The sequence below is a fragment of the Nothobranchius furzeri genome, chromosome 3 (genome assembly GCF_043380555.1).
Source record: "Nothobranchius furzeri strain GRZ-AD chromosome 3, NfurGRZ-RIMD1, whole genome shotgun sequence".
Lineage (NCBI taxonomy): Eukaryota > Metazoa > Chordata > Actinopteri > Cyprinodontiformes > Nothobranchiidae > Nothobranchius > Nothobranchius furzeri.
The window spans coordinates 18,961,927-18,988,716 of record NC_091743.1 but is presented as its reverse complement, the minus strand read 5'-3'; positions in this window follow the sequence as shown (position 1 = coordinate 18,988,716).

Below are 26,790 nucleotides of genomic sequence, written 5' to 3'. Positions count from 1 at the left end.
ATAATGGCCGAAGGAGGAGACGGCAGCGCCCAGGACATCCAACAGCCCTCAAAGAAGACTAAATCGGAAGTATGGGCATATTTTGGATTTCTGAAAAATGCTGAGGGACAGTTAATAGAAGACAGCTATCCCGTTTGCAGAACATGCAGGAAACAAGTGTCTGCAAAAGGCAGCAACACTTCGAATCTAATGGCACATCTGCGTGACCATCATCCGCGTCTCTACAGCCAGTGCAAGGTAAGTTAACATTAGCATTTTAGCTTAAATGCATGACGTGAGGACTTCTGGTTGAGGGAGAATGCAACGAGTCACTATATACTGCAGCCGCAGCGTCCTCTGCCAGCATTTAAACCGTGTCACGGACACCCTGTTGCTGGATGAAGCATCTTATTTGTTGATGATGAAGAGAAATATACAATTAGTTCCTTGTCATTGATTTGTTTACTTATTCAATGCCATTTATACTTGAACATTTGGATTTGATTACATAGTGTAGTAGTTATTTTAGTAATTTGTTTAAAGTGGATATTTATTTTAAATACATATTTTTTAAGGTTGACTTGTACAGTGCTCAAGTCAAGTGTGGACTGGAGTTTTAGATTTTCATTTTGATAATGAAGAAAACAAGTATATGAGAAAACAAGTGGTGTTTCTTTGATTTGTTTACATATTGTTTATGTTTTGAATGTTTGGATTTGTATCATTTAAACCTGCACTGACTACTGTAACATGTTCCAGAAAAATAAGCTATTTGTTCCTTTACTAGTGAAAAGTTGCACTTTTGCTAAGGCTTTGTGTTATTTTAGGTTTAATAAACACTGTTAAACCTTTTCAAAACTATTTCAGTTTGTGTAGAACAGGACTATCAATGCTTTCTGAACATATGCAACACCGTTTAAAAAATACCGCGATAATACCGAAAACCGTGATAATTTTGGTCACAATAACCGTGAGGTTAAATTTTCATACCGTGACAACCCTAGCCACATGTCACCTCTGGTTCTGACTGAGCGCCTCCAGGAGAGAGGCCCAAGCAAGACGCACCCCGAGGAGCGTCTTGCCACATGTCAACACTGGGTCTGACTGTGCGCCTCCAGGAGAGAGGCCCAAGCAAGACGCGCCCCGAGGAGCGTCTTGCCACATGTCAACAATGGGTCTGACTGAGGGCCTCCAGGTGAGAAGCCCAATCAAGACGCGCCCCGAGGAGCGTCTTGCCACATGTCAACACTGGGTCTGACTGAGCGCCTCCAGGAGAGAGGCCCAAGCAAGACGCGCCCCGAGGAGCGTCTTGCCACATGTCACCTCAGGTTCTGACTGAGCGCCTCCAGGTGAGAAGCCCAATCAAGACGCGCCCCGAGGAGCGTCTTGCCACATGTCAACACTGGGTCTGACTGAGCGCCTCCAGGAGAGAGGCCCAAGCAAGACGCGCCCCGAGGAGCGTCTTGCCACATGTCACCTCAGGTTCTGACTGAGCGCCTCCAGGAGAGAGGCCCAAGCAAGATGCGCCCCAAGGAGCGTCTTGACACATGTCAACAATGGGTCTGACTGAGGGCCTCCAGGAGAGAAGCCCAAGCAAGACGCGCCCCGAGGAGCGTCTTGACACATGTCAACACTGGGTCTGACAGAGGGCCTCCAGGAGAGACGCCCAAGCAAGACGCGCCCCGAGGAGTGTCTTGACACATGTCACCACTGTGTCTGACTGAGCGCCTCCAGGAGAGAGGCCCAAGCAAGACGCGCCCCGAGGAGCGTCAGGCCACATGTCACTACTCAGTCTGACTGAGTGCCTCCAGGAGAGAGGCCCAAGCAAGACGCCCCCCGAGGAGCGTCTTGCCACATGTCAACACTGGGTCTGATTGAGGGCCTTCTGGAGAGATGCCCAAGCAAGACGCGCCCCGAGGACCGTCTTGCCACATGTCAACAATGGGTCTGACTGAGGGCCTCCAGGAGAGAAGCCCAAGCAAGACGCGCCCCGAGGAGCGTCTTGCCACATGTCAACAATGGGTCTTACTGAGGGCCTCCAGGAGAGAAGCCCAAGCAAGACGCGCCCCGAGGAGCTTCTTGCCACATGTCAGCACTCGGTCTGACTGAGCGCCTCCAGGAGAGAGGCCCAAGCAAGACGCGCCCCGAGGAGCGTCTTGCCACGTGTCACCACTGGGTCTGACTGAGCGCCTCCAGGAGAGAGGCCCAAGCAAGACGAGCCCCGAGGAGCGTCTTGCCACATGTCAGCACTCGGTCTGACTGAGCGCCTCCAGGAGAGTGGCCCAAGCAAGACGCACCCCGAGGAGCGTCTTGCCACATGTCAACAATGGGTCTGACTGAGGGCCTCCAGGAGAGAAGCCCAATCAAGATGCGCCCCGAGGAGCGTCTTGCCACATGTCAACACTGGGTCTGACTGAGCGCCTCCAGGAGAGAGGCCCAAGCAAGACGCGCCCGGAAGAGCGTCTTGCCACATGTCAACACTGGGTCTGACTGAGCGCCTCCAGGAGAGAGGCCCAAGCAAGACGCGCCCCGAGGAGCGTCTTGCCACATGTCAACAATGGGTCTGACTGGGGCCTCCAGGAGAGAAGCCCAATCAAGACGCGCCCCGAGGAGCGTCTTGCCACATGTCAACACTGGGTCTGACTGAGCGCCTCCAGGAGAGAGGCCCAAGCAAGACGCGCCCGGAGGAGTGTCTTGCCACATGTCAACACTGGGTCTGACAGAGGGCCTCCAGGAAAGAGGCCCAAGCAAGACGCGCCCCGAGGAGCGTCTTGCCACATGTCACCTCTGGTTCTGACTGAGCGCCTCCAGGAGAGAGGCCCAAGCAAGACGCGCCCCGAGGAGCGTTTTGCCACATGTCAACACTGGGTCTGACTGAGCGCCTCCAGGAGAGAAGCCCAATCAAGAAGCGCCCCGAGGAGCGTCTTGCCACATGTCAACACTGGGTCTGACTGTGCGCCTCCAGGAGAGAGGCCCAAGCAAGACGCACCCCGAGGAGCGTCTTGCCACATGTCAACAATGGGTCTGACTGAGGGCCTCCAGGTGAGAAGCCCAATCAAGACGCGCCCCGAGGAGCGTCTTGCCACATGTCAACACTGGGTCTGACTGAGCGCCTCCAGGAGAGAGGCCCAAGCAAGACGCGCCCCGAGGATCGTCTTGCCACATGTCACCTCAGGTTCTGACTGAGCGCCTCCAGGAGAGAGGCCCAGGCAAGATGCGCCCCAAGGAGCGTCTTGCCACATGTCAACAATGGGTCTGACTGAGGGCCTCCAGGAGAGAAGCCCAAGCAAGACGCGCCCCGAGGAGCGTCTTGACACATGTCAACACTGGGTCTGACAGAGGGCCTCCAGCGGAGACGCCCAAGCAAGACACGCCCCGAGGAGTGTCTTGCCACATGTCACCACTGTGTCTGACTGAGCGCCTCCAGGAGAGAGGCCCAAGCAAGACGCGCCCCGAGGAGCGTCAGGCCACATGTCACTACTCAGTCTGACTGAGCGCCTCCAGGAGAGAGGCCCAAGCAAGACGCGCCCCGAGGAGCGTCTTGCCACATGTCACCTCTGGTTCTGACTGAGCGCCTCCAGGAGAGAGGCCCAAGCAAGACGCGCCCCGAGGAGCGTTTTGCCACATGTCAACACTGGGTCTGACTGAGCGCCTCCAGGAGAGAAGCCAGATCAAGACGCGCCCGGAGGAGCGTCTTGCCACATGTCAACACTGGGTCTGACTGAGCGCCTCCAGGAGAGAGGCCCAAGCAAGACGCGCCCCGAGGAGCGTCATGCCACATGTCAACAATGGGTCTGACCGAGGGCCTCCAGGAGAGAAGCCCAATCAAGACACGCCCCGAGGAGCTTCTTGCCACATGTCAACACTGGGTCTGACTGAGCGCCTCCAGGAGAGAGGCCCAAGCAATACGCGCCCCGAGGAGCGTCTTGCCACATGTCAACACTGGGTCTGACTGAGCGCCTCCAGGAGAGAGGCCCAAGCAAGACGCGCCCGGAGGAGCGTCTTGCCACATGTCAGCACTCGGTCTGACTGAGCGCCTCCAGGAGAGAGGCCCAAGCAAGACGAGCCCCGAGGAGCGTCTTGCCACATGTCAACACTGGGTCTGACTGAGTGCCTCCATGAGAGAAGCCCAAGCAAGAAGCGCCCCGAGGAGCATCTTGCCACATGTCACTACTCGGTCTGACTGAGCGCCTCCAGGAGAGAGGCCCAAGTAAGACGCACCCCGAGGAGCGTCTTGCCACATGTCAACAATGGGTCTGACTGAGGGCCTCCAGGAGAGAAGCCCAAGCAAGACGCGCCCTGAGGAGCGTCTTGCCACATGTCAGCACTCGGTCTGACTGAGCGCCTCCAGGAGAGTTGCCCAAGCACGACGCGCCCCGAGGAGCGTCTTGCCACATGTCAACAATGGGTCTGACTGAGGGCCTCCAGGAGAGAAGCCCAATCAAGACGCGCCCCGAGGAGCGTCTTGCCACATGTCAACACTAGGTCTGACTGAGCGCCTCCAGGAGAGAGGCCCAAGCAAGACGCGCCCCGAGGAGCGTCTTGCCACATGTTAACAATGGGTCTTACTGAGGGCCTCCAGGAGAGAAGCCCAATCAAGACACGCCCCGAGGAGCTTCTTGCCACATGTCAACACTGGGTCTGACTGAGCGCCTCCAGGAGAGAGGCCCAAGCAAGACGCGCCCCGAGGAGCGTCTTGCCACATGTCAACAATGGGTCTGACTGAGGGCCTCCAGGAGAGAAGCCCAATCAAGACGCGCCCCGAGGAGCGTCTTGCCACATGTCAACACTGGGTCTGACTGAGCGCCTCCAGGAGAGAGGCCCAAGCAAGACGCGCCCGGAGGAGCGTCTTGCCACATGTCAACACTGGGTCTGACAGAGGGCCTCCAGGAAAGAGGCCCAAGCAAGACGCGCCCCGAGGAGCGTCTTGCCACATGTCACCTCTGGTTCTGACTGAGCGCCTCCAGGAGAGAGGTCCAAGCAAGACGCGCCCCGAGGAGCGTTTTGCCACATGTCAACACTGGGTCTGACTGCACGCCTCCAGGAGAGAAGCACAATCAAGAAGCGCCCAGAGGAGCGTCTTGCCACATGTCAACACTGGGTCTGACTGTGCGCCTCCAGGAGAGAGGCCCAAGCAAGACGCACCCCGAGGAGCGTCTTGCCACATGTCAACAATGGGTCTGACTGAGGGCCTCCAGGTGAGAAGCCCAATCAAGACGCGCCCCGAGGAGCATCTTGCCACATGTCAACACTGGGTATGACTGAGCGCCTCCAGGAGAGAGGCCCAAGCAAGACGCGCCCCGAGGATCGTCTTGCCACATGTCACCTCAGGTTCTGACTGAGCGCCTCCAGGAGAGAGGCCCAGGCAAGATGCGCCCCAAGGAGCGTCTTGCCACATGTCAACAATGGGTCTGACTGAGGGCCTCCAGGAGAGAAGCCCAAGCAAGACGCGCCCCGAGGAGCGTCTTGACACATGTCAACACTGGGTCTGACAGAGGGCCTCCAGGAGAGACGCCCAAGCAAGACACGCCCCGAGGAGTGTCTTGCCACATGTCACCACTGTGTCTGACTGAGCGCCTCCAGGAGAGAGGCCCAAGCAAGACGCGCCCCGAGGAGCGTCAGGCCACATGTCACTACTCAGTCTGACTGAGCGCCTCCAGGAGAGAGGCCCAAGCAAGACGCGCCCCGAGGAGCGTCTTGCCACATGTCACCTCTGGTTCTGACTGAGCGCCTCCAGGAGAGAGGCCCAAGCAAGACGCGCCCCGAGGAGCGTTTTGCCACATGTCAACACTGGGTCTGACTGAGCGCCTCCAGGAGAGAAGCCAAATCAAGACGCGCCCGGAGGAGCGTCTTGCCACATGTCAACACTGGGTCTGACTGAGCGCCTCCAGGAGAGAGGCCCAAGCAAGACGCGCCCCGAGGAGCGTCATGCCACATGTCAACAATGGGTCTGACTGAGGGCCTCCAGGAGAGAAGCCCAATCAAGACACGCCCCGAGGAGCTTCTTGCCACATGTCAACACTGGGTCTGACTGAGCGCCTCCAGGAGAGAGGCCCAAGCAAGACGCGCCCCGAGGAGCGTCTTGCCACATGTCAACAATGGGTCTGACTGAGGGCCTCCAGGAGAGAAGCCCAATCAAGACGCGCCCCGAGGAGCGTCTTGCCACATGTCAACACTGGGTCTGACTGAGCGCCTCCAGGAGAGAGGCCCAAGCAAGACGCGCCCGGAGGAGCGTCTTGCCACATGTCAACACTGGGTCTGACAGAGGGCCTCCAGGAAAGAGGCCCAAGCAAGACGCGCCCCGAGGAGCGTCTTGCCACATGTCACCTCCGGTTCTGACTGAGCGCCTCCAGGAGAGAGGCCCAAGCAAGACACGCCCCGAGGAGCGTTTTGCCACATGTCAACACTGGGTCTGACTGAGCGCCTCCAGGAGAGAAGCCCAATCAAGAAGCGCCCCGAGGAGCTTCTTGCCACATGTCAACACTGGGTCTGACTGTGCGCCTCCAGGAGAGAGGCCCAAGCAAGACGCGCCCCGAGGAGAGTCTTGCCACATGTCAACAATGGGTCTGACTGAGGGCCTCCAGGTGAGAAGCCCAATCAAGACGCGCCCCGAGGAGCGTCTTGCCACATGTCAACACTGGGTCTGACTGAGCGCCTCCAGGAGAGAGGCCCAAGCAAGACGCGCCCCGAGGAGCGTCTTGCCACATGTCACCTCAGGTTCTGACTGAGCGCCTCCAGGAGAGAGGCCCAAGCAAGATGCACCCCGAGGAGCGTCTTGACACATGTCAACAATGGGTCTGACTGAGGGCCTCCAGGAGAGAAACCCAAGCAAGACGCGCCCCGAGGAGCGTATTGACACATGTCAACACTGTGTCTGACTGAGCGCCTCCAGGAGAGAGGCCCAAGCAAGACGCACCCCGAGGAGCGTCTTGCCACATGTCAACAATGGGTCTGACTGAGGGCCTCCAGGTGAGAAGCCCAATCAAGACGCGCCCCGAGGAGCATCTTGCCACATGTCAACACTGGGTCTGACTGAGCGCCTCCAGGAGAGAGGCCCAAGCAAGACGCGCCCCGAGGATCGTCTTGCCACATGTCACCTCAGGTTCTGACTGAGCGCCTCCAGGAGAGAGGCCCGGGCAAGATGCGCCCCAAGGAGCGTCTTGCCACATGTCAACAATGGGTCTGACTGAGGGCCTCCAGGAGAGAAGCCCAAGCAAGACGCGCCCCGAGGAGCGTCTTGACACATGTCAACACTGGGTCTGACAGAGGGCCTCCAGGAGAGACGCCCAAGCAAGACACGCCCCGAGGAGTGTCTTGCCACATGTCACCACTGTGTCTGACTGAGCGCCTCCAGGAGAGAGGCCCAAGCAAGACGCGCCCCGAGGAGCGTCAGGCCACATGTCACTACTCAGTCTGACTGAGCGCCTCCAGGAGAGAGGCCCAAGCAAGACGCGCCCCGAGGAGCGTCTTGCCACATGTCACCTCTGGTTCTGACTGAGCGCCTCCAGGAGAGAGGCCCAAGCAAGACGCGCCCCGAGGAGCGTTTTGCCACATGTCAACACTGGGTCTGACTGAGGGCCTCCAGGAGAGAAGCCCAAGCAAGACGCGCCCTGAGGAGCGTCTTGCCACATGTCAGCACTCGGTCTGACTGAGCGCCTCCAGGAGAGTTGCCCAAGCACGACGCGCCCCGAGGAGCGTCTTGCCACATGTCAACAATGGGTCTGACTGAGGGCCTCCAGGAGAGAAGCCCAATCAAGACGCGCCCCGAGGAGCGTCTTGCCACATGTCAACACTGGGTCTGACTGAGCGCCTCCAGGAGAAAGGCCCAAGCAAGACGCGCCCCGAGGACCGTCTTGCCACATGTCACCTCTGGTTCTGACTGAGCGCCTCCAGGAGAGAGGCCCAAGCAAGACACGCCCCGAGGAGCGTTTTGCCACATGTCAACACTGGGTCTGACTGAGCGCCTCCAGGAGAGAGGCCCAAGCAAGACACGCCCCGAGGAGTGTCTTGCCACGTGTCAACACTGGGTCTGATTGAGGGCCTCCAGGAGAGAGGCCCAAGCAAGACGCGCCCCGAGGAGCGTCTTGCCACATGTCAACAATGGGTCTGACAAAGGGCCTCCAGGAGAGAGGCCCAAGCAAGACGCGCCCCGAGGAGTGTCTTGCCACATGTCAACAATGGGTCTGACTGAGTGCCTCCAGGAGAGAAGCCCAAGCAAGACGCGCCCCGAGGAGCGTCTTGCCACATGTCAGCACTCGGTCTGACTGAGCGCCTCCAGGAGAGAGGTCCAAGCAAGACGCGCCCCGAGGAGCGTCTTGACACATGTCAACACTGGGTCTGACAGAGGGCCTCCGGGGGAGAGGTCCAAGCAAGACGCGCCTCGAGGAGTGTCTTGCCACATGTCACCACTGGGTCTGACTGAGCGCCTCCAGGAGAGAGGCCCAAGCAAGACGCGCCCCGAGGAACGTATTGCCACATGTCACCTCTGGTTCTGACTGAGCGCCTCCAGGAGAGAGGCCCAAGCAAGACGCGCCCCGAGGAGCGTTTTGCCACATGTCAACACTGGGTCTGACTGAGCGCCTCCAGGAGAGAAGCCCAATCAAGACGCGCCCCGAGGAGCGTCTTGCCACATGTCAACACTGGGTCTGACTGAGCGCCTCCAGGAGAGAGGCCCAAGCAAGACGCGCCCCGAGGAGCGTCTTGCCACATATCAACAATGGGTCTGACTGAGGGCCTCCAGGAGAGAAGCCCAGTCAAGACGCGCCCCGAGGAGCGTCTTGCCACATGTCAACACTGGGTCTGACTGAGCGCCTCCAGGAGAGAGGCCCAAGCAAGACGCACCCGGAGGAGCGTCTTGCCATATGTCAACACTGTGTCTGACAGAGGGCCTCCAGGAAAGAGGCCCAAGCAAAACGCGCCCCGAGGAGCGTCTTGCCACATGTCACCTCTGGTTCTGACTGAGCGCCTCCAGGAGAGAGGACCAAGCAAGACGCGCCCCGAGGAGCGTTTTGGCACATGTCAACACTGGGTCTGACTGAGCGCCTCCAGGAGAGAAGCCCAATCAAGACGCGCCCCGAGGAGCGTCTTGCCACATGTCAACACTGGGTCTGACTGAGCGCCTCCAGGAGAGAAGCCCAATCAAGACGCGCCCCGAGGAGCGTCTTGCCACATGTCAACAATGGGTCTGACTGAGGGCCTCCAGGAGAGAAGCCCAATCAAGACGCGCCCCGAGGAGCGTCTTGCCACATGTCAACACTGGGTCTGACTGAGCGCCTCCAGGAGAGAGGCCCAAGCAAGACGCGCCCCGAGGAGCGTCGTGCCACATGTCACCTCAGGTTCTGACTGAGCGCCTCCAGGAGAGAGGCCCAAGCAAGAAGCGCCCCAAGGAGCGTCTTGCCACACGTCAACAATGGGTCTGACTGAGGGCCTCCAGGAGAGAAGCCCAAGCAAGACGCGCCCCGAGGAGCGTCTTGACACATGTCAACACTAGGTCTGACAGAGGGCCTCCAGGAGAGACGCCCAAGCAAGACGCGCCCAGAGGAGTGTCTTGCCACATGTCACCACTGTGTCTGACTGAGCGCCTCCAGGAGAGAGGCCCAAGCAAGACGCGCCCCGAGGAGCGTCAGGCCACATGTCACTACTCAGTCTGACTGAGCGCCTCCAGGAGAGAGGCCCAAGCAAGACGCGCTCCGAGGAGCGTCTTACCACATGTCAACACTTGGTCTGATTGAGGGCCTTCTGGAGAGATGCCCAAGCAAGACGCGCCCCGAAGAGCGTCTTGCCACATGTCAACAATGGGTCTGACTGAGGGCCTCCAGGAGAGAAGCCCAAGCAAGACGCGCCCCGAGGAGCGTCTTGCCACATGTCAACAATGGGTCTTACTGAGGGCCTCCAGGAGAGAAGCCCAAGCAAGACGCGCCCCGAGGAGCTTCTTGCTACATGTCAGCACTCGGTCTGAATGAGTGCCTCCAGGAGAGAGGCCCAAGCAAGACGCGCCCCGAGGAGCGTCTTGCCACGTGTCACCACTGGGTCTGACTGAGCGCCTCCAGGAGAGAGACCCAAGCAAGACGAGCCCCGAGGAGCGTCTTGCCACATGTCAACACTGGGTCTGACTGAGTGCCTCCATGAGAGAAGCCCAAGCAAGACGCGCCCCGAGGAGCGTCTTGCCACATGTCAGCACTCGGTCTGACTGAGCGCCTCCAGGAGAGAGGCCCAACCAAGACGCGCCCCGAGGAGCGTCTTGACACATGTCAACACTGGGTCTGACAGAGGGCCTCCGGGGGAGAGGCCCAAGCAAGACGCGCCCCGAGGAGTGTCTTGCCACATGTCACCACTGGGTCTGACTGAGCGCCTCCAGGAGAGAGGCCAAAGCAAGACGCACCCCGAGGAGCGTCTTGCCACATGTCACCTCTGGTTCTGACTGAGCGCCTCCAGGAGAGAGGCCCAAGCAAGACGCGCCCCGAGGAGCGTTTTGCCACATGTCAACACTGGGTCTGACTGAGCGCCTCCAGGAGAGAAGCCCAATCAAGACGCGCCCCGAGGAGCGTCTTGCCACATGTCAACACTGGGTCTGACTGAGCGCCTCCAGGAGAGAGGCCCAAGCAAGACGCGCCCCGAGGAGCGTCTTGCCACATGTCAACACTTGGTCTGATTGAGGGCATTCTGGAGAGATGCCCAAGCAAGACGCGCCCCGAGGAGCGTCTTGCCACATGTCAACAATGGGTCTGACTGAGGGCCTCCAGGAGAGAAGCCCAAGCAAGACGCGCCCCGAGGAGCGTCTTGCCACATTTCAACAATGGGTCTTACTGAGGGCCTCCAGGAGAGAAGCCCAATCAAGACGCGCCCCGAGGAGTGTCTTGCCACATGTCAACACTGGGTCTGACTGAGCGCCTCCAGGAGAGAGGCCCAAGCAAGACGCGCCCCGAGGAGCGTCTTGCCACATGTCAACACTTGGTCTGATTGAGGGCCTTCTGGAGAGATGCCCAAGCAAGACGCGCCCCGAGGAGCGTCTTGCCATATGTCAACAATGGGTCTGACTGAGGGCCTCCAGGAGAGAAGCCCAAGCAAGACGCTCCCCGAGGAGCGTCTTGCCACATGTCAGCACTCGGTCTGACTGAGCGCCTCCAGGAGAGAGGCACAAGCAAGACGAGCCCCGAGGAGCGTCTTGCCACATGTCAACACTGGGTCTGACTGAGTGCCTCCATGAGAGAAGCCCAAGAAAGACGCGCCCCGAGGAGCGTCTTGCCACATGTCAGCACTCGGTCTGACTGAGCGCCTCCAGGAGAAAGGCCCAAGCAAGACGCGCCCCGAGGAGCGTCTTGACACATGTCAACACTGGGTCTGACAGAGGGCCTCCGGGGGAGAGGCCCAAGCAAGACGCGCCCCTAGGAGTGTCTTGCCACATGTCACCACGGGGTCTGACTGAGCGCCTCCAGGAGAGAGGCCCAAGCAAGACGCGCCCCGAGGAGCGTCTTGCCACATGTCACATCTGGTTCTGACTGAGCGCCTCCAGGAGAGAAGCCCAATCAAGACGCGCCCCGAGGAGTGTCTTGCCACATGTCAACACTGGGTCTGACTGAGCGCCTCCAGGAGAGAGGCCCAAGCAAGACGCGCCCCGAGGAGCGTCTTGCCACATGTCAACACTTGGTCTGATTGAGGGCCTTCTGGAGAGATGCCCAAGCAAGACGCGCCCCGAGGAGCGTCTTGCCACATGTCAACAATGGGTCTGACTGAGGGCCTCCAGGAGAGAAGCCCAAGCAAGACGCGCCCCGAGGAGCGTCTTGCCACATTTCAACAATGGGTCTTACTGAGGGCCTCCAGGAGAGAAGCCCAATCAAGACGCGCCCCGAGGAGTGTCTTGCCACATGTCAACACTGCGTCTGACTGAGCGCCTCCAGGAGAGAGGCCCAAGCAAGACGCGCCCCGAGGAGCGTCTTGCCACATGTCAACAATGGGTCTGACTGAGGGCCTCCAGGTGAGAAGCCCAAGCAAGACGCGCCCCGAGGAGCGTCTTGCCACATTTCAACAATGGGTCTTACTGAGGGCCTCCAGGAGAGAAGCCCAAGCAAGACGCGCCCCGAGGAGCTTCTTGCCACATGTCAGCACTCGGTCTGACTGAGCGCCTCCAGGAGAGAGGCCCAAGCAAGACGAGCCCCGAGGAGCGTCTTGCCACATGTCAACACTGGGTCTGACTGAGTGCCTCCATGAGAGAAGCCCAAGCAAGACGCGCCCCGAGGAGCGTCTTGCCACATGTCAGCACTCGGTCTGACTGAGCGCCTCCAGGAGAAAGGCCCAAGCAAGACGCGCCCCGAGGAGCGTCTTGACACATGTCAACACTGGGTCTGACAGAGGGCCTCCGGGGGAGAGGCCCAAGCAAGACGCGCCCCTAGGAGTGTCTTGCCACATGTCACCACTGGGTCTGACTGAGCGCCTCCAGGAGAGAGGCCCAAGCAAGACGCGCCCCGAGGAGCGTCTTGCCACATGTCACATCTGGTTCTGACTGAGCGCCTCCAGGAGAGAGGCCCAAGCAAGACGCACCCCGAGGAGCGTCTTGCCACATGTCAACACTGGGTCTGACTGAGGGCCTCCAGGTGAGAAGCCCAAGCAAGACGCGCCCCGAGGAGCGTCTTGCCACATTTCAACAATGGGTCTTACTGAGGGCCTCCAGGAGAGAAGCCCAAGCAAGACGCGCCCCGAGGAGCTTCTTGCCACATGTCAGCACTCGGTCTGACTGAGCGCCTCCAGGAGAGAGGCCCAAGCAAGACGAGCCCCGAGGAGCGTCTTGCCACATGTCAACACTGGGTCTGACTGAGTGCCTCCATGAGAGAAGCCCAAGCAAGACGCGCCCCGAGGAGCGTCTTGCCACATGTCAGCACTCGGTCTGACTGAGCGCCTCCAGGAGAAAGGCCCAAGCAAGACGCGCCCCGAGGAGCGTCTTGACACATGTCAACACTGGGTCTGACAGAGGGCCTCCGGGGGAGAGGCCCAAGCAAGACGCGCCCCTAGGAGTGTCTTGCCACATGTCACCACTGGGTCTGACTGAGCGCCTCCAGGAGAGAGGCCCAAGCAAGACGCGCCCCGAGGAGCGTCTTGCCACATGTCACATCTGGTTCTGACTGAGCGCCTCCAGGAGAGAGGCCCAAGCAAGACGCACCCCGAGGAGCGTCTTGCCACATGTCAACACTGGGTCTGACTGAGCGCCTCCAGGAGAGAGGCCCAAGCAAGACGCGCCCCGAGGAGCGTCTTGCCACATGTCAACAATGGGTCTGACTGAGGGCCTCCAGGAGAGAAGCCCAATCAAGACGCGCCCCGAGGAGTGTCTTGCCACATGTCAAAACTGGGTCTGACTGAGCGCCTCCAGGAGAGAGGCCCAATCAAGACGCGCCCCGAGGAGCGTCTTGCCTCATGTCAACACTGGGTCTGACTGAGCGCCTCCAGGAGAGAGGCCCAAGCAAGACGCGCCCGGAGGAGCGTCTTGCCATATGTCACATCTGGTTCTGACTGAGCGCCTCCAGGAGAGAGGCCCAAGCAAGACGCGCCCCGAGGAGCGTCTTGCCACATGTCAACAATGGGTCTGACTGAGGGCCTCCAGGAGAGAAGCCCAATCAAGACGCGCCCCGAGGAGCGTCTTGCCACATGTAAACACTGGGTCTGACTGAGCGCCTCCAGGAGAGAGGCCCAAGCAAGACGCGCCCCGAGGAGCGTCTTGCCACATGTCACCTCAGGTTCTGACTGAGCGCCTCCAGGAGAGAGGCCCTAAGCAAGACGCGCCCCAAGGAGCGTCTTGCCACATGTCAACAATGGGTCTGACTGAGCGCCTCCAGGAGAGAAGCCCAAGCAAGACGCGCCCCGAGGAGCGTCTTGACACATTTCAACACTGGGTCTGACAGAGGGCCTCCAGGAGAGACGCCCAAGCAAGACGCGCCCCGAGGAGTTTCTTGCCACATGTCACCACTGTGTCTGACTGAGCGCCTCCAGGAGAGAGGCCCAAGCAAGACGCGCCCCGAGGAGCGTCAGGCCACATATCACTACTCAGTCTGACTGAGCGCCTCCAGGAGAGAGGCCCAAGCAAGAAGCACCCCGAGGAGCGTCTTGCCACATGTCAACACTGGGTCTGATTGAGGGCCTTCTGGAGAGATGCCCAAGCAAGACGCGCCCCGAGGAGCGTCTTGCCACATGTCAACAATGGGTCTGACTGAGGGCCTCCAGGAGAGAAGCCCAAGCAAGACGTGCCCCGAGGAGCGTCTTGCCACATGTCAACATTGGGTCTTACTGAGGGCCTCCAGGAGAGAAGCCCAAGCAAGACGCGCCCCGAGGAGCTTCCTGCCACATGTCAGCACTCGGTCTGACTGAGCGCCTCCAGGAGAGAGGCCCAAGCAAGACGCGCCCCGAGGAGCGTCTTGCCACGTGTCACCACTGGGTCTGACTGAGCGCCTCCAGGAGAGAGGCCCAAGCAAGACAAGCCCCGAGGAGCGTCTTGCCACATGTCAACACTGGGTCTGACTGAGTGCCTCCATGAGAGAAGCCCAAGCAAGAAGCGCCCCGAGGAGCATCTTGCCACATGTCACTACTCGGTCTGACTGAGCGCCTCCAGGAGAGAGGCCCAAGCAAGACGCACCCCGAGGAGCGTCTTGCCACATGTCAACAATGGGTCTGACTGAGGGCCTCCAGGAGAGAAGCCCAAGCAAGACGCGCCCCGAGGAGCGTCTTGCCACATGTCAGCACTCGGTCTGACTGAGCGCCTCCAGGAGAGTTGCCCAAGCAAGACGCGCCCCGAGGAGCGTCTTGCCACATGTCAACACTGGGTCTGACAGAGGGCCTCCAGGAGAGACGCCCAAGCAAGACGCGCCCCGAGGAGTTTCTTGCCACATGTCACCACTGTGTCTGACTGAGCGCCTCCAGGAGAGAGGCCCAAGCAAGACGCGCCCCGAGGAGCGTCAGGCCACATGTCACTACTCAGTCTGACTGAGCGACTCCAGGAGAGAGGCCCAAGCAAGACGCGCCCCGAGGAGCGTCTTGCCACATGTCAACACTGGGTCTGATTGAGGGCCTTCTGGAGAGATGCCCAAGCAAGACGCGCCCCGAGGAGCGTCTTGCCACATGTCAACAATGGGTCTGACTGAGGGCCTCCAGGAGAGAAGCCCAAGCAAGACGTGCCCCGAGGAGCGTCTTGCCACATGTCAACATTGGGTCTTACTGAGGGCCTCCAGGAGAGAAGCCCAAGCAAGACGCGCCCCGAGGAGCTTCTTGCCACATGTCAGCACTCGGTCTGACTGAGCGCCTCCAGGAGAGAGGCCCAAGCAAGACGCGCCCCGAGGAGCGTCTTGCCACGTGTCACCACTGGGTCTGACTGAGCGCCTCCAGGAGAGAGGCCCAAGCAAGACGAGCCCCGAGGAGCGTCTTGCCACATGTCAACACTGGGTCTGACTGAGTGCCTCCATGAGAGAAGCCCAAGCAAGAAGCGCCCCGAGGAGCATCTTGCCACATGTCACTACTCGGTCTGACTGAGCGCCTCCAGGAGAGAGGCCCAAGCAAGACGCACCCCGAGGAGCGTCTTGCCACATGTCAACAATGGGTCTGACTGAGGGCCTCCAGGAGAGAAGCCCAAGCAAGACGCGCCCCGAGGAGCGTCTTGCCACATGTCAGCACTCGGTCTGACTGAGCGCCTCCAGGAGAGTTGCCCAAGCAAGACGCGCCCCGAGGAGCGTCTTGCCACATGTCAACACTGGGTCTGACAGAGGGCCTCCAGGAAAGAGGCCCAAGCAAGACGCGCCCCGAGGAGCGTCTTGCCTCATGTCACCTCTGGTTCTGACTGAGCGCCTCCAGGAGAGAGGCCCAAGCAAGACGCGTCCCGATGAGCGTTTTGCCACATGTCAACACTGGGTCTGACTGAGCTTCTCCAGGAGAGAGGCTCAAGCAAGACACGCCCCGAGGAGTGTCTTGCCACGTCTCAACACTGGGTCTGATTGAGGGCCTCCAGGAGCGAAGCCCAAGCAAGATGCGCCCCGAGGAGCGTCTTGCCACTTGTCAGCAGTCGGTCTGACTGAGCGCCTCCAGGAGAGAGGCCCAAGCAAGACGTGCCCCGAGGAGTGTCTTGCCACATGTCACCACTGGGTCTGACTGAGCGCCTCCAGGAGAGAGGCCCAAGCAAGACACACCCCGAGGAGCGTCTTGCCACATGTCAACACTGGGTCTGACAGAGGGCCTCCAGGAGCGAAGCCCAAGCAAGATGCGCCCCGAGGAGCGTCTTGCCACATGTCAGCAGTCGGTCTGACTGAGCGCCTCCAGGAGAGAGGCCCAAGCAAGACGTGCTCCGAGGAGTGTCTTGCCACATGTCACCACTGGGTCTGACTGAGCGCCTCCAGGAGAGAGGCCCAAGCAAGACGCGCCCCGAGGAGCGTCATGCCACATGTGACTACTCGGTCTGACTGAGAGCCTCCAGGAGAGAGGCCCAAGGAAGACGCGCCCCGAGGAGCGTCTTTCAACGTGTCAACACTGGGTCTGATTGAGGGCCTCCAATAGAGAGGCCCAACCAAGACGCGCCCCGAGGAGCGTCTTGCCACATGTCAACACTGGGTCTGACAGAGGGCCTCCAGGAGAGAAGCCCAAGCAAGACGCGCCCCGAGGAGCGTCTTGCCACATGTCAACACTGGGTCTGACTGAGTGCCTCCATGAGAGAAGCCCCAGCAAGACGCACCCCGAGGAGCGTCTTGCAACATGTCAACACTGGGTATGACAGAGGGCCTCCAGGAGAGAGGCCCAAGCAATACGCGCCCCGAGGAGTGTCTTGCCATATGTCACCACTGGGTCTGACTGAGCGCCTCCAGGAGAGAAGCCCAAGCAAGACGCGCCCCGAGGAGCGTCTTGCCACATGTCAACAATGGGTCTGACTGAGGGCCTCCAGGAGAGAAGCCCAAGCAAGACGCGCCCCGAGGAGCATCTTGCCACATGTCAACACTGGGTCTGACTGAGCGCCTCCAGGAGAGAGGCCCAAGCAACACGCGCCCCGAGGAGCGTCTTGACACATGTCAACACTGGGTCTGACTGAGGGCCTCAATGAGAGAAGCCCAAGCAAGACGTGTCAACACTGGGTCTGACAGAGGGCCTCCAGGAGAGAGGCCCAAGCAATACGTGCCCCGAGGAGCGTCTTGCCACATGTCAACACTGGGTCTGACTGAGCGCCTCCAGGAGAGAGGCCCAAGCAAGACACGCCCCGAGGAGTGTCTTGCCACGTGTCAACACTGGGTCTGACAAAGGGCCTCCAGGAGAGAGGCCCAAGCAAGACGCGCCCCGAGAAGTGTCTTGCCACATGTCAACAATGGGTGTGACTGAGTGCCTCCAGGAGAGAAGCCCAAGCAAGACGCGCCCCGAGGAGCGTCTTGCCACATGTCAACACTGGGTCTGACAGAGGGCCTCCAGGAGCGAAGCCCAAGCAAGATGCGCCCCGAGGAGCGTCTTGCCACATGTCAGCAGTCGGTCTGACTGAGCGCCTCCAGGAGAGAGGCCCAAGCAAGACGTGCCCCGAGGAGTGTCTTGCCACATGTCACCACTGGGTCTGACTGAGCGCCTCCAGGAGAGAGGCCCAAGCAAGACGCGCCCCGAGGAGCGTCATGCCACATGTGACTACTCGGTCTGACTGAGAGCCTCCAGGAGAGAGGCCCAAGGAAGACGCGCCCCGAGGAGCGTCTTTCAACGTGTCAACACTGGGTCTGATTGAGGGCCTCCAATAGAGAGGCCCAACCAAGACGCGCCCCGAGGAGCGTCTTGCCACATGTCAACACTGGGTCTGACAGAGGGCCTCCAGGAGAGAAGCCCAAGCAAGACGCGCCCCGAGGAGCGTCTTGCCACATGTCAACACTGGGTCTGACTGAGTGCCTCCATGAGAGAAGCCCCAGCAAGACGCACCCCGAGGAGCGTCTTGCAACATGTCAACACTGGGTATGACAGAGGGCCTCCAGGAGAGAGGCCCAAGCAATACGCGCCCCGAGGAGTGTCTTGCCATATGTCACCACTGGGTCTGACTGAGCGCCTCCAGGAGAGAAGACCAAGCAAGACGCGCCCCGAGGAGCGTCTTGCCACATGTCTACAATGGGTCTGACTGAGGGCCTCCAGGAGAGAAGCCCAAGCAAGACGCGCCCCGAGGAGCATCTTGCCACATGTCAACACTGGGTCCGACTGAGCGCCTCCAGGAGAGAGGCCCAAGCAACACGCGCCCCGAGGAGCGTCTTGACACATGTCAACACTGGGTCTGACTGAGGGCCTCAATGAGAGAAGCCCAAGCAAGACGTGTCAACACTGGGTCTGACAGAGGGCCTCCAGGAGAGAGGCCCAAGCAATACGTGCCCCGAGGAGCGTCTTGCCACATGTCAACACTGGGTCTGACTGAGCGCCTCCAGGAGAGAGGCCCAAGCAAGACACGCCCCGAGGAGTGTCTTGCCACGTGTCAACACTGGGTCTGACAAAGGGCCTCCAGGAGAGAGGCCCAAGCAAGACGCGCCCCGAGGAGTGTCTTGCCACATGTCAACAATGGGTGTGACTGAGTGCCTCCAGGAGAGAAGCCCAAGCAAGACGCGCCCCGAGGAGCGTCTTGCCACATGTCAGCTCTAGGTCTGACTGAGCGCCTCCAGGAGAGAGGCCCAAGCAAGACGCGCCCCGAGGAGCGTCTTGACACATGTCAACACTGGGTCTGACAGAGGGACTCCGGGGGAGAGGCCCAAGCAAGACGCGCCTCGAGGAGTGTCTTGCCACATGTCACCACTGGGTCTGACTGAGCGCCTCCAGGAGAGAGGCCCAAGCAAGACGCGCCCCGAGGAGCGTCTTGCCACATGTCACCTCTGGTTCTGACTGATCGCCTCCAGGAGAGAGGCCCAAGCAAGACGCGCCCCGAAGAGCGTTTTGCCACATGTCAACACTGGGTCTGACTGAGCGCCTCCATGAGAGAAGCCCAATCAACACGCGCCCCGAGGAGCGTCTTGCCACATGTCAACACTGGGTCTGACTGAGCGCCTCCAGGAGAGAGGCCCAAGCAAGACGCTCCCCGAGGAGCGTCTTGCCACATGTCAACAATGGGTCTGACTGAGGGCCTACAGAAGAGAAGCCCAGTCAAGACGCGCCCCGAGGAGCGTCTTGCCACATGTCACCTCTGGTTCTGACTGAGCGCCTCCAGGAGAGAGGCCCAAGCAAGACGCGCCCCGAGGAGCGTTTTGCCACATGTCAAAACTGGGTCTGACTGAGCGCCTCCAGGAGAGAAGCCCAATCAAGACGCGCCCCGAGGAGCGTCTTGCCACATGTCAACACTGGGTCTGACTGAGCGCCTCCAGGAGAGAGGCCCAAGCAAGACGCGCCCCGAGGAGTGTCTTGCCACATGTCAACACTGGGTCTGACTGAGCGCCTCCAGGAGAGAGGCCCAAGCAAGACGCGCCCCGAGGAGCGTCTTGCCACATGTCAACACTTGGTCTGATTGAGGGCCTTCTGGAGAGATGCCCAAGCAAGACGCGCCCCGAGGAGCGTCTTGCCACATGTCAACAATGGGTCTGACTGAGGGCCTCCAGGAGAGAAGCCCAAGCAAGACGCACCCCGAGGAGCGTCTTGCCACATTTCAACAATGGGTCTTACTGAGGGCCTCCAGGAGAGAAGCCCAAGCAAGACGCGCCCCGAGGAGCTTCTTGCCACATGTCAGCACTCGGTCTGACTGAGCGCCTCCAGGAGAGAGGCCCAAGCAAGACGCGCCCCGAGGAGCGTCTTGCCACGTGTCACCACTGGGTCTGACTGAGCGCCTCCAGGAGAGAGGCCCAAGCAAGACGCGCCCCGAGGAGCGTTTTGCCACATGTCAACACTGGGTCTGACTGAGCGCCTCCAGGAGAGAAGCCCAATCAAGACGCGCCCCGAGGAGCGTCTTGCCACATGTCAACACTGGGTCTGACTGAGCGCCTCCAGGAGAGAGGCCCAAGCAAGACGCGCCCCGTGGAGCGTCTTGCCACATGTCAACAATGGGTCTGACTGAGGGCCTCCAGGAGAGAAGCCCAATCAAGATGCGCCCCGAGGAGTGTCTTGCCACATGTCAACAATGGGTCTGACTGAGGGCCTCCAGGTGAGAAGCCCAATCAAGACGCGCCCCGAGGAGCGTCTTGCCACATGTCAACACTGGGTCTGACTGAGCGCCTCCAGGAGAGAGGCCCAATCAAGACGCGCCCCGAGGAGCGTCTTGCCACATGTCAACACTGGGTCTGACTGAGCGCCTCCAGGAGAGAGGCCCAAGCAAGACGCGCCCCGAGGAGCGTCTTGCCACATGTCACCTCAGGTTCTGACTGAGCGCCTCCAGGAGAGAGGCCCAAGCAAGATGCGCCCCAAGGAGCGTCTTGACACATGTCAACAATGGGTCTGACTGAGGGCCTCCAGGAGAGAAGCCCAAGCAAGACGCGCCCCGAGGAGCGTCTTGACACATGTCAACACTGGGTCTGACAGAGGGCCTCCAGGAGAGACGCCCAAGCAAGACGCGCCCCGAGGAGTGTCTTGACACATGTCACCACTGTGTCTGACTGAGCGCCTCCAGGAGAGAGGCCCAAGCAAGACGCGCCCCGAGGAGCGTCAGGCCACATGTCACTACTCAGTCTGACTGAGTGCCTCCAGGAGAGAGGCCCAAGCAAGACGCGCCCCGAGGAGCGTCTTGCCACATGTCAACACTGGGTCTGATTGAGGGCCTTCTGGAGAGATGCCCAAGCAAGATGCGCCCCGAGGACCGTCTTGCCACATGTCAACAATGGGTCTGACTGAGCGCCTCCAGGAGAGAGGCCCAAGCAAGACGCGCCCTGAGGAGCGTCTTGCCACATGTCAACAATGGGTCTGACTGAGGGCCTCCAGGAGAGAAGCCCAATCAAGACGCGCCCCGAGGAGCGTCTTGCCACATGTCAACATTGGGTCTGACTGAGCGCCTCCAGGGGAGAGGCCCAAGCAAGACGCGCCCGGAGGAGCGTCTTGCCACATGTCAACACTGGGTCTGACAGAGGGCCTCCAGGAAAGAGGCCCAAGCAAGACGCGCCCCGAGGAGCGTCTTGCCACATGTCACCTCTGGTTCTGACTGAGCGCCTCCAGGAGAGAGGCCCAAGCAAGACGCACCCCGAGGAGCGTCTTGCCACATGTCAACACTGGGTCTGACTGTGCGCCTCCAGGAGAGAGGCCCAAGCAAGACGCGCCCCGAGGAGCGTCTTGCCACATGTCAACAATGGGTCTGACTGAGGGCCTCCAGGTGAGAAGCCCAATCAAGACGCGCCCCGAGGAGCGTCTTGCCACATGTCAACACTGGGTCTGACTGAGCGCCTCCAGGAGAGAGGCCCAAGCAAGACGCGCCCCGAGGAGCGTCTTGCCACATGTCACCTCAGGTTCTGACTGAGCGCCTCCAGGTGAGAAGCCCAATCAAGACGCGCCCCGAGGAGCGTCTTGCCACATGTCAACACTGGGTCTGACTGAGCGCCTCCAGGAGAGAGGCCCAAGCAAGACGCGCCCCGAGGAGCGTCTTGCCACATGTCACCTCAGGTTCTGACTGAGCGCCTCCAGGAGAGAGGCCCAAGCAAGATGCGCCCCAAGGAGCGTCTTGACACATGTCAACAATGGGTCTGACTGAGGGCCTCCAGGAGAGAAGCCCAAGCAAGACGCGCCCCGAGGAGCGTCTTGACACATGTCAACACTGGGTCTGACAGAGGGCCACCAGGAGAGACGCCCAAGCAAGACGCGCCCCGAGGAGTGTCTTGACACATGTCACCACTGTGTCTGACTGAGCGCCTCCAGGAGAGAGGCCCAAGCAAGACGCGCCCCGAGGAGCGTCAGGCCACATGTCACTACTCAGTCTGACTGAGTGCCTCCAGGAGAGAGGCCCAAGCAAGACGCCCCCCGAGGAGCGTCTTGCCACATGTCAACACTGGGTCTGATTGAGGGCCTTCTGGAGAGATGCCCAAGCAAGACGCGCCCCGAGGACCGTCTTGCCACATGTCAACAATGGGTCTGACTGAGGGCCTCCAGGAGAGAAGCCCAAGCAAGACGCGCCCCGAGGAGCGTCTTGCCACATGTCAACAATGGGTCTTACTGAGGGCCTCCAGGAGAGAGGCCCAAGCAAGACGCGCCCCGAGGAGCGTCTTGCCACGTGTCACCACTGGGTCTGACTGAGCGCCTCCAGGAGAGAGGCCCAAGCAAGACGAGCCCCGAGGAGCGTCTTGCCACATGTCAGCACTCGGTCTGACTGAGCGCCTCCAGGAGAGTGGCCCAAGCAAGACGCACCCCGAGGAGCGTCTTGCCACATGTCAACAATGGGTCTGACTGAGGGCCTCCAGGAGAGAAGCCCAATCAAGATGCGCCCCGAGGAGCGTCTTGCCACATGTCAACACTGGGTCTGACTGAGCGCCTCCAGGAGAGAGGCCCAAGCAAGACGCGCCCGGAGGATCGTCTTGCCACATGTCAACACTGGGTCGGACAGAGGGCCTCCAGGAAAGAGGCCGAAGCAAGACGCGCCCCGAGGAGCGTCTTGCCACATGTCACCTCTGGTTCTGACTGAGCGCCTCCAGGAGAGAGGCCCAAGCAAGACGCGCCCCGAGGAGCGTTTTGCCACATGTCAACACTGGGTCTGACTGAGCGCCTCCAGGAGAGAAGCCAAATCAAGACGCGCCCCGAGGAGCGTCTTGCCACATGTCAACACTGGGTCTGACTGAGCGCCTCCAGGAGAGAGGCCCAAGCAAGACGCGCCCCGAGGAGCGTCTTGCCACATGTTAACAATGGGTCTTACTGAGGGCCTCCAGGAGAGAAGCCCAATCAAGACACGCCCCGAGGAGCTTCTTGCCACATGTCAACACTGGGTCTGACTGAGCGCCTCCAGGAGAGAGGCCCAAGCAAGACGTGCCCCGAGGAGCGTCTTGCCACATGTCAACAATGGGTCTGACTGAGGGCCTCCAGGAGAGAAGCCCAATCAAGACGCGCCCCGAGGAGCGTCTTGCCACATGTCAACACTGGGTCTGACTGAGCGCCTCCAGGAGAGAGGCCCAAGCAAGACGCGCCCGGAGGAGCATCTTGCCACATGTCAACACTGGGTCTGAAAGAGGGCCTCCAGGAAAGAGGCCCAAGCAAGACGCGCCCCGAGGAGCGTCTTGCCACATGTCACCTCTGGTTCTGACTGAGCGCCTCCAGGAGAGAGGCCCAAGCAAGACGCGCCCCGAGGAGCGTTTTGCCACATGTCAACACTGGGTCTGACTGAGCGCCTCCAGGAGAGAAGCCCAATCAAGAAGAGCCCCGAGGAGCGTCTTGCCACATGTCAACACTGGGTCTGACTGTGCGCCTCCAGGAGAGAGGCCCAAGCAAGACGCACCCCGAGGAGCGTCTTGCCACATGTCAACAATGGGTCTGACTGAGGGCCTCCAAATGAGAAGCCCAATCAAGACGCGCCCCGAGGAGCGTCTTGCCACATGTCAACACTGGGTCTGACTGAGCGCCTCCAGGAGAGAGGCCCAAGCAAGACGCGCCCCGAGGATCGTCTTGCCACATGTCACCTCAGGTTCTGACTGAGCGCCTCCAGGAGAGAGGCCCAGGCAAGATGCGCCCCAAGGAGCGTCTTGCCACATGTCAACAATGGGTCTGACTGAGGGCCTCCAGGAGAGAAGCCCAAGCAAGACGCGCCCCGAGGAGCGTCTTGACACATGTCAACACTGGGTCTGACAGAGGGCCTCCAGGGGAGACGCCCAAGCAAGACACGCCCCGAGGAGTGTCTTGCCACATGTCACCACTGTGTCTGACTGAGCGCCTCCAGGAGAGAGGCCCAAGCAAGACGCGCCCCGAGGAGCGTCAGGCCACATGTCACTACTCAGTCTGACTGAGCGCCTCCAGGAGAGAGGCCCAAGCAAGACGCGCCCCGAGGAGCGTCTTGCCACATGTCACCTCTGGTTCTGACTGAGCGCCTCCAGGAGAGAGGCCCAAGCAAGACGCGCCCCGAGGAGCGTTTTGCCACATGTCAACACTGGGTCTGACTGAGCGCCTCCAGGAGAGAAGCCAAATCAAGACGCGCCCGGAGGAGCGTCTTGCCACATGTCAACACTGGGTCTGACTGAGCGCCTCCAGGAGAGAAGCCCAATCAAGACGCGCCCCGAGGAGTGTCTTGCCACATGTCAACAATGGGTCTGACTGAGGGCCTCCAGGTGAGAAGCCCAATCAAGACGCGCCCCGAGGAGCGTCTTGCCACATGTCAACACTGGGTCTGACTGAGCGCCTCCAGGAGAGAGGCCCAATCAAGACGCGCCCCGAGGAGCGTCTTGCCACATGTCAACACTGGGTCTGACTGAGCGCCTCCAGGAGAGAGGCCCAAGCAAGACGCGCCCCGAGGAGCGTCTTGCCACATGTCACCTCAGGTTCTGACTGAGCGCCTCCAGGAGAGAGGCCCAAGCAAGATGCGCCCCAAGGAGCGTCTTGACACATGTCAACAATGGGTCTGACTGAGGGCCTCCAGGAGAGAAGCCCAAGCAAGACGCGCCCCGAGGAGCGTCTTGACACATGTCAACACTGGGTCTGACAGAGGGCCTCCAGGAGAGACGCCCAAGCAAGACGCGCCCCGAGGAGTGTCTTGACACATGTCACCACTGTGTCTGACTGAGCGCCTCCAGGAGAGAGGCCCAAGCAAGACGCGCCCCGAGGAGCGTCAGGCCACATGTCACTACTCAGTCTGACTGAGTGCCTCCAGGAGAGAAGCCCAAGCAAGACGCGCCCCGAGGAGCGTCTTGCCACATGTCAACACTGGGTCTGATTGAGGGCCTTCTGGAGAGATGCCCAAGCAAGACGCGCCCCGAGGACCGTCTTGCCACATGTCAACAATGGGTCTGACTGAGCGCCTCCAGGAGAGAGGCCCAAGCAAGACGCGCCCTGAGGAGCGTCTTGCCACATGTCAACAATGGGTCTGACTGAGGGCCTCCAGGAGAGAAGCCCAATCAAGACGCGCCCCGAGGAGCGTCTTGCCACATGTCAACATTGGGTCTGACTGAGCGCCTCCAGGGGAGAGGCCCAAGCAAGACGCGCCCGGAGGAGCGTCTTGCCACATGTCAACACTGGGTCTGACAGAGGGCCTCCAGGAAAGAGGCCCAAGCAAGACGCGCCCCGAGGAGCGTCTTGCCACATGTCACCTCTGGTTCTGACTGAGCGCCTCCAGGAGAGAGGCCCAAGCAAGACGCACCCCGAGGAGCGTCTTGCCACATGTCAACACTGGGTCTGACTGTGCGCCTCTAGGAGAGAGGCCCAAGCAAGACGCGCCCCGAGGAGCGTCTTGCCACATGTCAACAATGGGTCTGACTGAGGGCCTCCAGGTGAGAAGCCCAATCAAGACGCGCCCCGAGGAGCGTCTTGCCACATGTCAACACTGGGTCTGACTGAGCGCCTCCAGGAGAGAGGCCCAAGCAAGACGCGCCCCGAGGAGCGTCTTGCCACATGTCACCTCAGGTTCTGACTGAGCGCCTCCAGGTGAGAAGCCCAATCAAGACGCGCCCCGAGGAGCGTCTTGCCACATGTCAACACTGGGTCTGACTGAGCGCCTCCAGGAGAGAGGCCCAAGCAAGACGCGCCCCGAGGAGCGTCTTGCCACATGTCACCTCAGGTTCTGACTGAGCGCCTCCAGGAGAGAGGCCCAAGCAAGATGCGCCCCAAGGAGCGTCTTGACACATGTCAACAATGGGTCTGACTGAGGGCCTCCAGGAGAGAAGCCCAAGCAAGACGCGCCCCGAGGAGCGTCTTGACACATGTCAACACTGGGTCTGACAGAGGGCCACCAGGAGAGACGCCCAAGCAAGACGCGCCCCGAGGAGTGTCTTGACACATGTCACCACTGTGTCTGACTGAGCGCCTCCAGGAGAGAGGCCCAAGCAAGACGCGCCCCGAGGAGCGTCAGGCCACATGTCACTACTCAGTCTGACTGAGTGCCTCCAGGAGAGAGGCCCAAGCAAGACGCCCCCCGAGGAGCGTCTTGCCACATGTCAACACTGGGTCTGATTGAGGGCCTTCTGGAGAGATGCCCAAGCAAGACGCGCCCCGAGGACCGTCTTGCCACATGTCAACAATGGGTCTGACTGAGGGCCTCCAGGAGAGAAGCCCAAGCAAGACGCGCCCCGAGGAGCGTCTTGCCACATGTCAACAATGGGTCTTACTGAGGGCCTCCAGGAGAGAAGCCCAAGCAAGACGCGCCCCGAGGAGCTTCTTGCCACATGTCAGCAATCGGTCTGACTGAGCGCCTCCAGGAGAGAGGCCCAAGCAAGACGCGCCCCGAGGAGCGTCTTGCCACGTGTCACCACTGGGTCTGACTGAGCGCCTCCAGGAGAGAGGCCCAAGCAAGACGAGCCCCGAGGAGCGTCTTGCCACATGTCAGCACTCGGTCTGACTGAGCGCCTCCAGGAGAGTGGCCCAAGCAAGACGCACCCCGAGGAGCGTCTTGCCACATGTCAACAATGGGTCTGACTGAGGGCCTCCAGGAGAGAAGCCCAATCAAGATGCGCCCCGAGGAGCGTCTTGCCACATGTCAACACTGGGTCTGACTGAGCGCCTCCAGGAGAGAGGCCCAAGCAAGACGCGCCCGGAGGAGCGTCTTGCCACATGTCAACACTGGGTCTGACAGAGGGCCTCCAGGAAAAAGGCCCAAGCAAGACGCGCCCCGAGGAGCGTCTTGCCACATGTCACCTCTGGTTCTGACTGAGCGCCTCCAGGAGAGAGGCCCAAGCAAGAAGCGCCCCGAGGAGCGTTTTGCCACATGTCAACACTGGGTCTGACTGAGCGCCTCCAGGAGAGAAGCCAAATCAAGACGCG